General features: G+C 37.9%; 1 pseudogene; it reads right to left on the reverse strand.

The window, feature by feature from the left end:
* Positions 1-6437: 6437 nt before the first annotated feature.
* On the reverse strand, positions 6438-7788 carry LOC101424150 (kynurenine/alpha-aminoadipate aminotransferase, mitochondrial pseudogene; annotated as a pseudogene).
* Positions 7789-12885: the final 5097 nt, after the last annotated feature.

The raw sequence follows: 12885 nt of genomic DNA on the forward strand, positions 1-12885 counted from the left end.
AAAAACAATGTTAAGAGGATCATGGGCTTCTACTGCTCTTTTTCTCCATGAATAGAGTGCCTGTCCAAAGAAAACTCTGCAGCCTTTTCATTTACTGCTCCACGATCATAGCAGGAAGAGTATCCCCAAAGACCATTCAACTTGGGCTCTGACAACTCTTTTTCTCTCATAGTATATCTGTGGTCCCATAAAATGTCCCTGCCCAGGAAGGGCAGGTGTGAAGGGGTTCATGTTTGTCAGAAAGGAACACTGAGCTCCCCATAGAAGCCAGTAAACTTTCTTTTTCTTTGTTTTTTGTTTGTTTATTGTGGTAACATATATATGACATAAAATTTCCCATTTTAACCAATTTCAAGCATACAATTCAGAGGCATTAATCACATTCACATGTTGTGCTACTATTACCATTCATTATCAAAATGTTTCCATCACCCCAACCGGGAACTCTTTACCCATTAAGCATTAACTTTCCATTCCCCCCACCCCTGGTAACCTGTAACCTACTTCCCATCTCTAGGGATGTACATACTCTAGTTATTTCATATAAGTTAAATCATATTATAATATCTGTGCTTTTGGTTCTGACTTATTTCACTCAACACAATACCCTCAAGTTTCGTCCATGTTGTAGCATGTTTCATAACTTCATTCCTTTTTATATCTGAACAATATTCCATTGTATGTGAATACCACATTTTGTTTATCCATTCATCTGCAGATGGACACTTGGATTACTTCCAAATTTTGGCCATTGTGAATAATGTTGCTTTGAACATTGGTGTACAAAATATGTTTGAGATGCTTTTTATTTGTTTTCACATAGTGGTGATCGTATATTTCAGAGGATCAGCGACCTCAACATGCATCTTTGTGAGGCCACTTCCCAATCCTTGCTGCAATTCCTGTGTTCCTGCCCATATGAGACCAATGAGACAGTTTAGTTCCTCAAGGACTTTCACAAATAATTCTTGGATGGGGTTGCAGAAATCTGGAATCAGCTGCTAGAATTGAATGTCTAAAGGTTAATAGCCAGCTCCTTATGAAGACACAACCACTAATCAACCACATGAGTATACGCTTGCTCATTTAGACCACCACTGCCCTCAAGGATTGTTCATAGATTTAAAAAGAGTGGGGGGTGGTCTCTTCAAAGCACATCTCTATCAAGGAACTATTGACACTGTATGCCTGTCTTCTTAGAGTGCTAAGGTATAGATAGGGTCATATACCACAAACAACATTAAAACCAAATAACAAGTGAAAAATTACCACAGGTAGGATGGGGAAATAGTGTGTTGAGATGAGGGTGAGGATGCTTTATGTATGTCCTTCCTTTCCCTGCTGGTTCAAAGCATTGCTATCCACTTGCCAGATCATTATACAGAGGTTAGGCTCACATGCTTTCCAAATTATTTAATCCAGAAATGTGACTTCCAGCAATACATTCATTAAATAGCAACAAAACTATTCTGTAGCTATGCAAGTTGAAAGTGGTATGGAATTTTTCGTTTATTAGAGAAGTTGTAGGTTTACAGAAAAATCATTCATAAATACAGGCATAATTACAGAGTTCCCATATGTCACCTTAATTTTAGTACCTTGCATTAGTGTAGAACATTTGTTATAATTCATAAAAGAACATTTTTACAGTTGGATTTTAGCTGAAAACTAAAATCAATGGCTTAAAATCCCAGAATAATTTTATAAACTCAGAATTACTTGTCACTTCAGAGAGTCATTAGCTTCTTAAATTTTCAGACCCTGTAAAAGCAACATAACCTAACTTGATATATTATATGCTTATCTCATCAAGACTCAAATCATTACCAAGTAGAGCCAAAACATCTAAGTTAGTATGAAATTTCCTTAGATTTCAAACTCAGGCAGTGGTATATAGCAACTAAGAGAATAGACTTGCTGTTAGATATAACGCATCTGCCCAGTTTTGCCACTTACAGCCATGTGATGGAAAATAACATTAACTGAGCATGACTAAGGCACTCTTCAAAGTGCTTCATATAGATTAACTGATTTAATCTTCAAAATTATCCAGTGAGATAGAAACTAATAGTAGCCATTTTTAAAACCAGGACTGAGAGAGAGAGAATAAGTAATATGTTCAAGACCACAGAGCTGGAAAGAAAAAGAATCAGGATTCAACCCAGGTAGCTTTATTCCTAGAGCCTTAACCATTTCAGTGGTGTTTTTCCAAAGTTTTTTAATGTGACCCACTGCAAGAAATAATTTTTCACTATAAGCCTTGGCATGAAATATGTTTTATAACGCAACTCAGTAACATACATAATTGAAAACACCTTTATAAAATTATGAACCTATTCTTCATTCAGTGTAGAAATGGACTGATATTTTTTATTATTTTACTGTTTAAAAACTGCTGTTCACTCTCCACTAAACTGATTTCAAGATTCACTAAGAATCTTGACTTGAAGTTTGAAAACTAATGCCCCATATTTCTTTTTCACCATCAAAAGTATTTGGTGAGAACTAAACAAGATCATGAAAGCAGAACATTTAGCACAATGTTCAAAATATGAGAGCTATTATTATCTATCTTGTAAACTATCTGACCTTGCTGGAAGCAGGGACACAGAAGGGAAAACCCTCGCTGGGCTGTAGATGGACTTATTAACAATTAGGTTTGTCCCTGGCAGTGAGATGGGGAATTTCCCAGTATTTTTAACTTGAGGTGTAATGGAAATACACATTGAGAAAGAGCTGACACGTGGTTAACTCTGGTTTCCCCTTCACTGGAAAAGGGCAATGTTTAACTTGCCACACCCCTCTGCTGGAACCCCCAGTAAATCCAGGGCTTATTGATCTATGTTTGTATACAACATGCTGCTGGACAGTATGAGCAATACAGAACTGAGCTCATAAAGGGGGCCAGTTAGGGAGATGTATTAGTTTCCTATTGTTAATACAACAAATCACCACAAATGTAGTGGCTTAAAACAACAAAACTTATTCTATTCATGAACTATTGTGATTAGTAATCAAAGAAAATGTGGCTTTGGTGTGGAGAAAGTGGCCATGGTGGCTGCTGGGTGTGGGGAATGGGAGGAAGAGATGAGATGTGGAGGCGTTTTTGGGACTTGGAGTTGTCCTGGGTGGTGCTGCAGGGACAATTACTAGACATTGTAGGTCCTCCCATGGCCCACTCGATGGAACGTGGGAGAGTGTGGGCTATGATGTGAGCCATTGACCATGAGGTGCAGCGATGCTCAGAGATGTGTCCACCAAATGCAATGAATGTGCCATGATGATGGAGGAGAATGTTGCTATGGGGGGAGTGGTGGGGTGAGGGGGGTTGGGATATATGGGGACCTCATATTTTTTTTAATGTAATATTTTAAAAAAGAATTTAAAAAAAAAACTTTATTAATTTTACAAATCTTGAGGTTAGAAGTCCAAAATGTATCTCCCTGAGCTAAAATCAAGGTGTTGGCAGGACTGTTTCTTTTCTAGAGATTCTAAGGGAAACTCCATTTTCTTGCCGTTTTCAGCTTCTAGAAGATGCCTGCCTGCATTCCTGACTCATGGCCACTTTCCTCTATTTTCAAAGCCAGTAACTGTGGCTGAATTCCTTCTCACATCGAGTCACTCCCACTCTGACACTGAGTCCATGGTCACGTCATCTTCTCGGACTCTTCTGTATCTCTCTTCCATCTTTTAAGAACTCTTGTGATACCCATCTGGATAATCCAGGATAATCTCCCTATTTTAAGATCCTTAACTTAATAACATCTACAAAGCCCTTTTTACCATCTAAGGAAGCATAGTCACAGGTTCCAGGGATTAGGATGTGGACATCTTCTTTGGGGGGAGTGGGGGGGGGCACTCTTCTGCCTAACCCAGGAGACAAGCCACACAAAACAGTATATAAGAAACAACAACAAAAATAACACATAACATTTATTGAGCATATACTACATGGCAGGCATTGTGCTGAGTGCTTTACTTGCCTTGGGTCATTTCCTTGGTGAAAAGTCAAGATGCCAGAAGGTCATGCAAAATGCCCAAAGTCACATAGCTAGAAGGGATAAGCCAGGCCTGCCTGACTTCAAAGATGGTGGTCTCAACCATTTCACTGCATATAAGTAAGTACTAAATGTGCACACATTTAGTGATTTCTAACTTTCCCCCATCATAAACTCCTTTTATTCTTTTGTCCCACGGACCCTATTTTGAAAGATTTTGTATATCAAAAATTATTTCCATTAAACAAAGACATATTTAATTTTTACTTATGATGTCTGATAGTTTGAGCTAACCACTTTGCCTATTTTGAACTTATGCAATCCCAGCCCAAACAATAAAATTTAAAATTGTACTTAATATATTTAGGCTTCATTATGGGATACTGAAAACAGGAACTCCCACAACCCACCTTTGAAGATGTGTGAAGCACTGTCCCAAATGAAAACAATGATCTAATTCAGAGAAGGAAATTGCCAGGGTGGAGCAAGCAAAAGAAATGGAGTCTGACCTTGGTCTCAAAGAGGCAGAAAATTCTGATAAACTGGAGTAAAGATTATGAATGATGTCTGGGAAGTAGGAACAAGTACCAATAGGGATAAGACACAGGAAACTTGTTAAGGAGAACTGGAAAAAGATTAATTGAAGGAGAATAAATAAAGCATTGAGGCTTTAAAAGACAGGTAAATAAAGTTAAATACAACCAGATAGGAAAATACAGAGTCTGAAAACTTTCTGAGCAGTAGTGCTTGGGCTTACAGAGGTTAATTGACCCTGGTACGAAGAGAAGAAGAGAGGAATAAGTGAGAACTTGGCAATAATAGTCACCTTCCAGGAGGGAAATTGTGTGGTTGGGAGACAGGAAGGCATTAGAGACTAACTTATTACTGCATGCCCTTGTGATTCTTCTAAATTTTATATAATGTACATGTATGAGCTAGTAATATATAAATACATAAATGTATATAGACTATCTATAATAACCTAATATGCCAGATAGTAAAAATAAGCACCCGTATTACTCTTAGTGGGTACTTTATTTTTTATTTTTTTAAAGAATCTTTAGATTATATAATTGTTACGACAAAAACATAGGGGATTCCCACATACCCCACCCCTTCCTCATTGGTACTTTTAAGAGCTCAGGATAAACCACTCCATCCCCATTCTGCTCCTCTCCCACCCATAAAGCTATTTCAGTTATTTTCTCATTGACTTAAAAAATTTTTTCTTAAGCCCATGCCTACCTACCCTGTCTAAAGGATTAAATCCTGGTTGGCTGGTGGGTAGGCATCTTCTACTACTTTTATATATTTGCTCAATTTGGATGAGAATCTACTTCAGAAATGACTCAGAAATCTCACAGGGTGCTGTCATTTGCCCACAGAATCTATGCTCAATAATAGAATCCTAAGGCCCATACACCCCAACCGAGCCCAGGGTCCTGGTCCAGACAAGGCCACCAGCTGGCGCAAATTCCCAAACCCCAGACTCAAACTTGCCACCAGCAGATTGGCTTCAATATTTGTCTTTTTAAAATAGTGTGCAATTCAAAAGAATTACCTTATGCATCAACAGGTATCCTACTGTTACCTAGGTTTTTGGTTTGTTTTTTAGAGCTAATTAATGAGATAACCCTGTTTTGTGGGAAGATATTGAAACTTTGCACTTTCTGCTATATTTGTAGTTCTGGAAAGCCAAACAGTCAAAACAAGTACTCCCACTGACAGGATGCCAAAGTCCTGAGCTGTCTGCCCTGCTCATAGTTTCTGGATGTCTCTAGAGCCCTCAGAAGCCCCACTATTTGAGGCACTGTTTACTGTGGCAGTCAATGAGATCCTGCTGAGACTTGTATAAGTGTAATCTCCGGAATGACCTCTTGACTCACTTTTTCTTTTTTTTTTAGGTTTAGTTCGAGAATTTTATTTTAAAGGTATTTCTGTGGTATAACACAATGTCTTTTGTGCCCTTACATAAAATCATTTATAATGGCCAAATTTTAATAATTTTTATAACAAACTCCCATTAAATTTTCTTACAAACAGAAAAAGTACACATTATATGCCATTTTAACTTATTCCTTAAAATTTCAAAATAATTCATTGCAAAATATTAGTTTTAAGGAAAACATATGGAAAACGATGAAGCAACTAAAAGATTCTTCATAATAAAATCCAAGAAAAAATAATTTTTGCAAGTTGAAAATTTATCAAAATGTCTAAGTAGATTATAAATATATTTTTGCAAGGTGATGGATTTAAAGGTACTTTAAAAGTTATCTAGTTAAACTATTACAGATATGACATGTTTGATCTAATTAGTAAGTTTTACATCACTGTTATTTCTAGGGGAGCAGGTGTAGCTCAGTGGTTGAGCTCCCACTTCCCATGTACAAGGTCCCAGATTCAATTCCTGATCCCCAACCCTCCCCCCCCCCCAAAATTGTTTATTTCTGCTAAAACACTGAAGTATTTTATCTGAAAAATCCAGGGGTAGTATGATTCATTTTATTTCTTCACAAATGTTCTTTTATAAGTTGGGCCAATCTCTGGAAAGCCACGTCCATCTGTTCTGGAGAAGCCAGAGAGAAGGATGCTTGAATGTAAGGGTTAGGAGCTGAGCTATCAATGTAGAAAACATTTCCAGAAACAAATAATACCTCTTTCTTAAGGACTTTTTCTTCAATCAGTTGTTTCATATCAGAAATGCCCTTAACTTTAATCCATAAAAACAATGAAACAGTAGGAACATGCCATTCTGCCAATCCACTCAGCCACTTCTCTGCAGCTGCCAATGACACATCCCTCTGCTTTCTATAGAAATTAGCAACCGAATCTACATGAGCCAGGAAGCCCTCTTCTCCCCACTGGTGTAGAAGCTGTGATATCAGAATCTGTTTAAAAGTGCTGGTTTGCATTGTTGAAACTTGCATGTGAAGAATAACTCTCTGTTAAAGGTTTTGGACCTGTCAAAAAGCCTACTCTTAACTCAGAGGCGAGGATTTTTGAAAAAGAGTCAGCTCTGATGACATGGCCGTCAACATCCATGAAAACAAATGTTGGTACCCAGGACTTGTTGAACTGGAGAAAGTAATAAGGATCATCTTCTATTATGAGGAAATCGTATTGTCTTGCCAGCTCATAGATTTCCTTTTTGCAGTCACTTTTTAATGACACTACAGTAGGGTTGCTACCATTTGGGACAGTCTAAAGAAATTTGGGGGTCTTTTCCCTGAGATTCTGTGAATCTTCTGGTTCCCATTTGGGAAGTATTTCTTTGAGGAACTCTGGAATAATCCCATTTTCACCACTGGCAACAGTAATTATGCTGCAGCCCAGAGGACACAGAGCTTAAAGTGTTCCTGAATACGTAGGTTCCAATAGGAGAATGTTATCTCCAGGGTTAATGAGCATTTCAAACACCTTAGAAAGACCTTCTTGGCTGCCACATGTAACACATATCTCCATTTTTCCTTGCCTGGATGAATAGTGGATAGTGGACGGATTATGCAATTTTTATCTGTAACTGTGTTAGTCAGGACAACAGCTCTGGAATTCCAGTACTGTCAGAATATTGAAATGCTCTCTTCATCATCTCTTCTCCAAACTGGATGGTCTTCTCATCTTCGATGGTGATAGTAGCAGTCTTAAAAGGAAAAGTGCTTGGATTTGGTGCTCCAGGAGCCAAGGAGATGAGCGATTCTGACACCCTGTTCAATACAGCAGTCAGGACTCGAATTGCAGAAGGCTTCCTTGTTGGGTTCATGGCAGTGAGGAACTGTGAGTAATTCATGTTTCTGATACTCAAGGACCAAGTTCCTTCTTCTTTAGCTGTTGAAGAAAAAACTCAACAACCCAGTCAAGTACTACCCCTCCCTCTGGACACTCTGGTTACTTGTCAGCCCCCTGGGTCTGGGTTTCCGTTTGCAGCACCCGCTGTCGGCTGCTCAGTCCTACACCCACTGGGGTGGGCTCACAGAATGACAAAGTCTATGTAGAGGGACTACTCACCTCTCCCCATGGCCTTCGCTCCACATGGGGTGGGCCAGCTCCCCAAGAACATTGCAGGTATGCTCGCTGCACCCCCACCCACCCCACACTGGGGCCTATGGCCACTGTCCTCGCCCGTGCACCTCACAGGCCAGGCTCTTGACTCACTTTTAAATCTCTTAGCTATAAAAACTTATTTGTATTTACCATATCCCTCATTTGATCTAGGTCTTTTTCCAGATGCATTGCTAATTGGCACTTGGTAATAATCCCTTGGTGCCAGAGAGGCTCATCCCTGGGAGTTATGTCCCGTGCTAGGTGGGAAGATAGTGTGTTTATATGCTGAGTTTGGCTTAGAGAGAAGCCACATTTGAGCAACAAGGAGGCTTTCAGGAGGTAACTCTTAGGCAGTATATAATACTAGGCTTAGTTTCAAGTTCACAAGAAAAGTTCCTTAAGTACTATCATTAATATCAAAGGCCTGGTGCAGTGGTCTGTCTTCCTTCACTAGGCACTGCCCTTGCACTTGGGAGATCCTTGCTGTTCTGTTAGAGAATATAGTAGAACTCCCCAGGATTGGAATTCAATATTATTTTGGTTATTATGCAGATCCCCACCCTCCAAGGCAATGCCCCATGAACACCTGAACATATTCATATGCTTTAGAGGCATGCCCCAGGTGAACCCCTTCCCTGCATCCCCCATCACCGATACCCCAACCAGTGATCCTTCCCTACCTCTGTTGTGACCCTTCTGTGATCCAAAACCTCTCCAAAAATGGGGCCAACAAAATAACCAAATAATGCCCATCTCAAAGAACAGAGAGTGTCTGCAACTGCAAGCAAGATAATACCATCCATCTGCCCCATAGAATCTAAGCGCCCTCTCAACTAGAAGTAGAGTGGGCAATCACCATCCCAAAATCCTCAAGATTGTGGAATGAATAATGGACTAAAGTAGACATTATTATTCTACTATAGACTTATTATTATTCTAGCAGTAGAAGAACTCTTATCATTGATATAAAAGCACTGGCCACCAGAGGTTCTGAGGGATGGGAGAGGGAAGAATAGGTGTAATACAGGGGTATTTTTGGGACATTGGAATTGTTCTGCATAACATTGCAGTGACAGATACAAGCCACCGTATATTTTGTATAACCTACAAAATTATGCAGGACAGAATGTAAGCTATAGTGTAAACTGTAGTCCATGGTTAGTAGCAATGATTCAATATATGTTCATCAATTGCAACAAATGTACCACACTAATGAAGGATGTTGTTAATGTGGGAAAGTGTGGGAGGGGGAGGGAGGGGGCATATGGGAATCCCTTATATTTATGTAATCTAAAGTTTCTTTAAAAATAAAAAAATTAATTAAAAAAAAATACTCCATTATGCCTAGGCAGACAACCTGTTGGGTTAGAATTACAAATAGTAACTGAGGCAAATGGAGGGCTTCAGAATTCTTTAAATATTTTGAGGTTTAGCAAAGAGTTACCAGAGAAAAGAATTCCTTAGTCAGGTTGTGACAACTGCATTCAAGTGATAGTGTTAAGCTCTTGCTAAGAGATTAGTGGTTATAAACAAGATTATATAAACAAATACAGGTCACAGCACATATAGGACATGTAATAAACCAAAACCAACTGGCACAGCTGGCTCCTGAAAGCCAGTTCAATGACTGCACATTTTGCCAATTGCCATATGTAAAATCATATGCTATATTGTGTGAAAGAAAGTGTTATATCCAAATACCTGCTCTGCCTGTCATGTGTTAGTCAGTGGAGAAATATTTATTGAGTTCCCATAGGTGAGTAGTATTATAAATTATGTGAATAGGAAAACATCCAAGGATGAAACAATTGTTAAGCCTCTGACAAATGTTCCTTCCCTTCTTGAAGTCCTGAAAGGCAGGAAATACTCCGATTTTCTTCTATGTGTTCCTAGTACAGTGTTAGTCCTTGAATGACTCAAAACAACAATAAAGAAAACCTTAGAACAGAGCTAGGATTTAGAACTAAAATTAAGTGTGTCACAGTTCACACAGCACTTCCACATGTATTACCTCATTCACCCCTCCCACAACCTTAGAAATTAGGAAACTGATACTTAGGACAGCTTGAAGCCAAACTCAGTCTGGTTGACATTGTTTGTTTGTTTGTTTTACAGGTGATCTAAGAACCACACAAAAACTATACAGATTTTCAAGCCCTTTGCCCATCTATCCAATTATGGAAAATAAATGACAAAATCACAATATGGTGCTCAACTGAAAACATTTTCTCCAGAGTATAGCAGGGTGCAGACTTGATTCACCAGGTCTATTGCTCCCTTGTAGCCACGCAGGGCCTCTGGTGAACCAGGGACATAGCTCTCATTCTTGGGCTTTGTAACCGTCTCTAAGGTGTACCATACAACTCTGGGAACAACTTCCCTGCTGTCTGCAATACCAAAAATGGTCCCCACTTTTAAATCACACTTTCAGTCCACCTCTTTCTATAAGTTTTTCCTAATCATTTACACCCTAAAAAATACTACAGTTCATTCTCATTCATTACCTCCCTAGTGACCCTCTCAGGCTAAAATGAGCATTACCGAATCTCTTTAAAGTGTTTCTGTTGAGTATGTGGTATATATATACATATATATATATATATATATATATGCCATGTCCATTTCTCTAATGTAAGTTGCTTACTGACTGAGATATGTACCACAGATATTTAATTCAGATGTTTATACCATTTGAGCATTCACTAAATAGAAATACACTTTTATTCTAATGAGTCTGTGCCTTCATCACAGAGAAGATATATTAAAAAGCTGCAAAGTTATGATATTGGGTTCTAACTTTTGTGTCTACCTCCTAGTTTTACAGTGGCTCCAGGATACTCTGTCATGGACTAAATTAACAAGGGCTCTTATATTAATGCAATGAACATAAATGAGATGATCAGTTTAACGCCCAGTTCTATTCTTGAGGCTGGACACTCAGTTTTCACATCTTTGAAGTGGGAATTGTGGGGAGAACACTTACCTGCACTTCCTGATATTCCTTTCTAGGAGGAGAGTGCTTACATTGGAGTAGCCATTCTAGGCCTTCTCAGGAATCCCACCCTGAGCCCCAGGACCCCTTCCCAGGGGAGGAGTATTTTACCTGAATTTTGAGTTTGGGAACATATGTGGCTTATCCTCTTTCTTTTACCATTCTCTTTGGAATCTGCCTTCCTTCGGAGAGAACCCTTTCTGCCTTCTTGCTTTATGTAATATATTTGAAAAGAGCAGAGTTCCATGAGGAGAGGCCTGGGTTTGTCTTGCCTGTGATTAGGTGGGTACAGGATTAGCAAGTCTACTTGCTGAATACATCTAAATTATGTTCTCCAAATTTCAGTAATAAACTTGGTACTTGAATCTCCATCTGCATTCCTCTTTTTCTTACTTCTCAATTACTTCTAAATTTCATGTAAAGGGTGTCATTTATGATCTCCATCAATTCTCAATAGGGTTAACAATAGTTACTACTCAAGATTGCCTTAAAGGTGTTGTTGCATTTGGGGGAATGTAAAATACCTTTCATGTTTAAAGAGTTAGTATTTCAATTTTATTATTTCTTTCACATATCTATTTCATAGTAAAATTTTAAGGAGATTGGTTTATTGAATCAGATCACAGGGTTTTGATTATATCTAGTAAGAGGAATAAACTCAAGTTTAGTATCTCATTACATTTGAAACAATATCTTCTATCTGATGTTTTCAGGTCTGCATGGATTTTTAAAATATTTAATAAAATTTGATTTTCTAAATAGGTGATAGGAAATACTTCTGCATTGGGTACAGTGTACAGCTTAGAGAACTACTGGAATATTGGCTACAAATATTTTTAAAATTTAATACTTTTTTTCACACCTTTCCTCTGTGAACTATAATGATTCTTAAACATGAACTTGGTAACTCTTAGAAAACTAAAACTTGAAGTAGGCATGGCAGATAATCCTGCATGCATTTAACAGAAGAATTATAGTCTCCAAGAAGTCATAACCTCCTTTTATAGCCTAAAGTGATAGTAGGTGAATTATTATCACTTTCATTTACTGTCCCAGGCACTGGTGAACAAAACAGATATGGTCCCTGTCTTCATGGAGCTAATATTTTAAATAAGAACAAGATTACAGTTTTCAAATCACTTTCAACATTTCATAACCCAGCACTGACAAGCATCTTATAAAATTGATCATTCTCAAACTAAAATTGGCAAGGTTCCGAATGCTTTATTTTTGGAATGGAAACTATTTATTGAGTATAACTTTATGCACTTAATCCTATTTAATTTTTATATGACTCTTAAAAAGGTATTATCACTATTTAATAGATGAAGGAGTTGAAGTTCTGCAAGACGACAAAACACCAACAAGATCATATACATTGGATGATGACTGAAGACTTTTAAACCAGGTCCGTCTGATTCCAAAGCCCATATTTTTTTCTGCTATAATAGATCAATTGATATCAAGTATATTCCAAATCAAAATTGTCATTATAATGAGAAAGAGTCTTAAAGGGTAAAAATTATATATATGAAATTTTAGTCATCACCTTTACTTTTGCAATGTAGAGAGCTTATTTATCTTTGTGTGTTTCATATCACACACCACAGATATTCCATGAATTTTGAACTAAAATGTTCATGTGTAAAAGGAAAAGCAAATTACAGTCAATGGAATTAGTACAATAAAGTTTGTTATTCCTAATTGTAAACTGGTATTAAAGAGATATATTAACCTTTAAGATTGCTAGACTACATTTCTTCAGAAGATATCCTTTTCCACATATCAAGTAGCTATTCATACAATGGTGTGTTGAGCTGTACCCAATCATCCACATTACATCTCTTAACA

Source organism: Dasypus novemcinctus, chromosome 14 (genome assembly GCF_030445035.2).
Source record: "Dasypus novemcinctus isolate mDasNov1 chromosome 14, mDasNov1.1.hap2, whole genome shotgun sequence".
Classification (NCBI taxonomy): Eukaryota; Metazoa; Chordata; class Mammalia; order Cingulata; family Dasypodidae; genus Dasypus; species Dasypus novemcinctus.